Source organism: Rhipicephalus microplus, chromosome X (genome assembly GCF_043290135.1).
Source record: "Rhipicephalus microplus isolate Deutch F79 chromosome X, USDA_Rmic, whole genome shotgun sequence".
NCBI classification, from domain to species: Eukaryota; Metazoa; Arthropoda; class Arachnida; order Ixodida; family Ixodidae; genus Rhipicephalus; species Rhipicephalus microplus.
Window position 1 is genome coordinate 420,755,193 of NC_134710.1, and position 6,000 is coordinate 420,761,192.

Below are 6,000 nucleotides of genomic sequence, written 5' to 3' on the forward strand. Positions count from 1 at the left end.
TTGGAGTCGACTAAGACGAATGCATGAGAGACTCTCTGAGTCCTTGGTTTAGAAAGTGTATATGGTACCAAAAAAACGCATATTTCACCAACACGTTGAACGTGACAATAAATATGCTAGTTTTCAGTCGGCTTTCGGGAAATATTGTGTTTGGCGGTGGGCCACCCATGTATCGTTGACGCTGAGCTTAGCACTACGTTCATAGTGCGGTCACGCTGTTAGCAGGACATTTCGCTAATTCACCAACCACGCCTTGGCACGCATGTAGCTGACATGTGGCTGAAGGCGCATACGGCGTATCATGTAAATTGAGGCCAGCTATATAGGATGGTGAGTCCACTTGGAACCACTTTTTGAATCATATCACAAATCTGGATTGCGCGTTGACAGACTTGCAGCAGCAATGAATTGTTGTGCAGAGCACGCCGGGCTACCATGGCTCATTCAGTGCGGTACTGAGGGCGTCACTTGCATCTAATGTCAACAAAGAAATGTTGCTGTTTTTGCTTTATCAAAGAGCTTTTTTGTCATTCTCTCCTCAGATATCCCCCCCCCCCCTCAAACTATTTTGAATAACCGAATCTTAATGGGACACTAAAAAGAAACTATCACTTGGTTTGGATGAATACACTGCACTGTCAGAGCTCTAACACCCTTAGTTTTACTATAAAAGTTCATTATAATCATAGAAAATAAGGTTTAAATTTCATATTGAAATTTCGCCCAGAAATCGCAAGGCATAACGCTAAAATTTCAATATGTACGTTTAATATTTTCGCAACATTGGCTCGATGAAACGTTCTGAAACTTCATATGCTATGTCTATGGTACCTACAAATGACAATGTACTTTTTTTCATTGATTATAAGCTAAATAAAACGAAGTAGACACATTCAAAACCTACCATGCCGCGGTGTTTCTTGAGGGAATTCGAACGTGGCGTCTGCACCCAGATTTTCTTTTTGCGCGTTCTCTCGCGGTAAGAATAGTGTTTTCGGAATTCTGCGATTGTACTTTACCAATACACGCAAACTTATTGTTCTCTCTAGTGTTCCCTTGAAGATAACCGCAACATTACTATATTGGAGCAAATTTTGTGAGCGCGTATTAAGAAAAATTTATCATCTTATTTGACCTTTACAAGATGATATGACTTCTGGAGTCACCGGGAATGATCATTTGTTTACAATATGTTCAGAAAGAAATTTCTTTTGTCGATAACTACAGACATTTTTTTTTTGCTCGTCACGTGTTTATTTCCATTTATTTCTCCTGCATATGAGGTATGTCTCTGAAAGCAATCCTGCTCAAAAACACGGCTGTGTGACGTGCTACTGGTGAATAAGAAAAAAAAAAGTGTCTGCCAAAACAATAACAACAAAGAAACACTTTGTGCTGTCTCGAAGTCTTTACGAATAATTGTTTCTCAAAAACAAATATAAATTAGAAGTAATATACTAGCTTGTATAAACATTAATGGATATTAAGTTTTTGCAATCGCTTCCCGTCCTGCGTTACACAGTGTCATGTATATTGCGAATGGTATGACGTGATTAGAACGATATAACAATCCAAGATCGCAAAACGAAAGCATAGCAGCTGTATAATAATATTTATACCTAGAGGTTTGTTTTTTGTGTTCCTAACTCTTTTGAGCGAAAACATTCAATCTAGAGGCTGCGTAGTGATGCCGTATTAAACTCAACAAACTTTACAGCCACATGCGGGAGACCAGGGGGAGCGCAGTAGCACAGTAAAGGAACAACCTATACCACCGCAGATCAAGCATACACTTGATTTCAGGCATCCATCTATTGTATATATCACCCTGATGGCAAGAGGGCACGTGTGGACTGCTGTGGTATCTCTTCTGCTTTTCCTTTTCTCGCGACTCTCGCTCACATTGCATGCAGAGAGGACAAATTAGGCGCGAACCTGAACGGTCCCCACTCTTTCCTGCTCCCGCCCTCTCCCTGCTGTCATCCAAATATTGAATCGGGTGCGACGTGATACAAACCCGTGGATACACGACCTGCCGCCATCTGATCTGCGACGGCAACAAGGCGCTGCTTGCCATGCACTGTGGCGCCCACAGACCCAGCACCCTTGCCCTCCATCAGTGAACCACGCGCAGCGCACGCAAGCGTCCCAGCGGCGAAGGGGTCGCTTAACGTGTCCCCGGACGCCCAACGAGAGCTTTATAAGCCCTCCTTCTCTTCGATTTCTGCCCATTTCCCCTATCTCCGTGGCGCCAAGTCTGGCGACCACAGTACAGGGAGGGCGTTCCAACCCCAACACGGGGCTTTCCGACGGCTCATCTTAAAGTTTTCAGAACACCCCGCTTTCCATCCTCCGCGCCACTTTTCTCCTCACCGCTGTGGCGGAAAGCAAGCCCAGACGACAACGATATAACGGGCGACAGCAGTCGCGGATATGACGCTAAGCCTAACCAGCCATCTGCTCCTAGCCGTCTCTCTCTCATCGCTTCCGCCATCTGAATGCGGCGGTGGCAGGGCGCACAATGCAAACTACACTTTAACTGCGCCTCGGCAAGTGCATGCGAGCGCGGGCGCGTGCTCATTCAATCTCTTTATCGGTGGGAGGGGTTCTGTTTGCAGATCGCTCCCATGCTCTCGCTTTCTCGCAGAGGAGGAGCCCCCATACGTTCGAACACCCCACAGAGTGACGGCCGCACAACCTAACCCAACCCCGCCGCACTCCCGACGTGCGGCCTCTTGGTTCGAGCACCGTGCGTGCGGGCTCCTCTTTTTGTTTCCTGTTTAACTTCCCGAGATGAGGTCCGCGAGAGTAGGGCGCAGCTAGTTCGATTTCCGAGGCTGCTGGGCTCACCTCTCGTATTTACAAGCGCCACTGTATCCCCTCTATTCCCCCATCTATAGCCGCGCCAGCACATGGCCTATAGAAACACCAAGAGAGAGAATTGGAGAGGGGGCGTGTGTACAGAGTGTGCCTTGTTTGCCCATATGCTCCCGCCAAAGTTACGGTCTCCGCCGCATGGAGTGGGCTTGCGAGACGGCCTTTACAGTTGCGGATGGATCCGTGTACGTTTTCCTCATCTGCGCGTGGCTCGCAAAGAGACGTGATCATATTTCTGTGTGCATGGCAGTGGGCGTTTTCGTGCTTCTACGCGCCCATGCGTGCGTGCACGAATCGGCTGCCTATTGCAATCAGTGTTTTACAGTGAGCAAGCAGGTGGGGTTCCGCCACGTAACTCTTCCCCCCCCCCCCCCACGCTTTTTTTAAAAAGTATTTTCTTACATTGTAAGCTTAACACGTTGACTCTTAGTGCCAACGATACGGTCTCTATGGATAGCATAGAAATAAAAAAAGTTCATTTATTTAGGCCTATGCTAAGGAGAGGACCGGCGAAAACATTCGCCCTCCTTCGTGTCTAACGAGACACAAAGTTATTTGGACGCCCTGTGTTGATTTAATTGCTTCTTAGTAACGTGATAGCGTGAAAGAGCTCGTTTCACAGAAATTCTGAGATCGGCGTCGTTGGCTGTGAGCGGCAAGTCATCTTCTTGTCTGTGACCGAAAAATCGAGAAATATGTCAATAAAATTAATTATATACAAAGAACTTGAACCTGAGTGTCAATCGAGAAAACGCCATCCGCGTGGCAGGCAGGTGTTCTACTGGAGCCGTGCGAACGCTTCTGCTTGCAATAGCTTCAGAAAAAAAAAAACAATGTATGAATGCCGTGCAGTAGAAAGAGTCCCCTCAACGCATGTAATATTGCGTGGCAGAAGCGTAATGTGGCGTCAGGCGTCAAAACTTGTGAATCGCAGCACGTGTGGTTGCTTCAAAGGTCCATCTATTACAAAGCGTTCAAACATAACGCTACGTGCTTTATCTGCCTGAGGGAAAGACAAACAAATACGGAGTATAGGCCTCGCGCCAGTGCCTTTGTTACTACATAGCGCGTGGGTCAAATAATTGGTACGTACAATTATCAAGATTACCAGAAAAATTGGCCCAGGAGGTTCGTGCCAATCTGATCGGAGGGTGTTTTTAGTGGCTAGATAGGGTGAGTATATCGTACACTACAGGTTTAACAGATGGGAAATTTCGGCACTTGCATTGGCGGCATGCTTGAACGTATTGATTTGCGCTTGCGGCATGTTTCGGCCAGTACAGTAAGGCTTGCGTACATTCTAGCAAAAGTTCGAGTGAAGTGCAGGTAAGGGTTTGTCGTGCCAAACACTGTAAACGAAAATATTCTCAGCTGGTAGGAATCAGGGAATTATGCACCCGCACTGCTCTGGTGGCCTCACTAAAATCAGTTTTTACCGGAGCAAGTTCATTCGTTTGCCACCGTTTTCCTCCGGTGTTTGCCGAACGAAAAAAAAAAACGGAAGAAAACGGGGCCAATCTCCTGATTATGTTCCCGTGGTTGCTCCAGAAATAATCAGGCACATCGCTTTTGCCGCGGTGGATGCTCCCCGATTGCTCCGGCTGATCGCTCAGCGGTATTTATTGGCTGTTCGAAGAGTGGCGTAGGCAGCCTGGCCACCGCGAGGCCGTTCCCTACAAACCAACATGGCGAAGACCAAGCCGGTGCAGTAAGGATTGTGCGAAGCGTTCGGCCGCGTTCGGGAAAAAGAAATTGTTCTGTGCACGTTCTGGATACCGCAAGCGACTTCAAGCAGCAACGAAGGTTATCATCGACAAAAGAGAGTTAAGGGAAGGGTAATCGTGTGATGGTTCCGGGCAGCGAACGACACATTGTGATCTCCCAAGTGGTGAGAGACTCGGTGGTCGCTAGTGTGGTGCAAACTGGTGTGTTACAAGCTGCCACTCTAGCGTCGCCAGCGCGAAGTCGGCGACGGGAATGACAGCAGGTTGGTTCGTTCCGTACGCAAGCAGAGACAGTGAAGAGATCAGAGACGTGGGAAAACAAAACAAACTTTAGTGATATTGCAGCACACGGGATCTAATACAACACTTCAATACAACTATCAACATACATTGACACTTGATACAACTAAAGAGATATATAACAGAAACAATAAATCAGCTTACGAGAGAGAACTATCACAAACTACACAAACTAACAACAATAGAACTACGGAGTAGAAAGTTCGAAGATATAAACAGGTGAAGGCATACGTGTGATGACCGGCAGCGTTGAGTCCCCGACGATCGGATGCGAGAAGTCGAAGAGAATTCTGGCACGACTGCGATGTCGGCGGTGTTGCAACGCTGGTGGCTCCGGGAGGCTAGTGCTTGCAGGTGACTTCGAGCAGGTTGAGCTAACTCGAGGCGAAGTCCCGATGTCTACGTTGCAGACGTTAATATCGCATCACAACTAGACGAACGGCTAAGTTTAGGTGGCCAGCCGATACAGAGCCACACTAAAAACTTCTAGAAGAGATGCTTGTTGATCTGTTTCTACACCTTCTAGGTCAGCGACTAGTCTGCCTAGCAGGGCAAAATCCTGCGCTTAAATCCCCCTCGTGTCTCCTTGCTCTCTTCCTTGGGGACAAGAGACCTCTACCTGGGTCCAATCATGCGCGTTTAATTGAGAGGAAACTCCGCCCCAAAAATATTTTGGACCCCACCCCTTTTTAATAGGGAGAGGGCCCGCAACTAGCGAGAGTGACAACCTGTCGGGTTGTTGTCATACGGCTTGGCCACCAGAGCGTTTCCCGCGCTTTTCTCCGTGGGAACGGTCAACCACTTAGCTCTCAGCCGGGCGTCTTGTAGTCTAATCCTTGTACGGGGTATACCGTGGCCTTCTACGACCTTGCAGACGTCGCCACGGTTACAAAAGGATTAACTGTCGGCGGCGACGTTCTAAGGAGAGCACCCCAATTTTGCACTTATCGGTTCCCTTTCATGTGCCGCCGTTTCTCACGGTCAGTCGGGGAGTACGGCGCCCGTTAATTGCCGTGACGCGGTGTCGCCGAAAATAGCCGTCCGTGACATTGCCCCCCACTTTCAGAATGTTATTCGTAACATTTGCTCGCACGGAGGG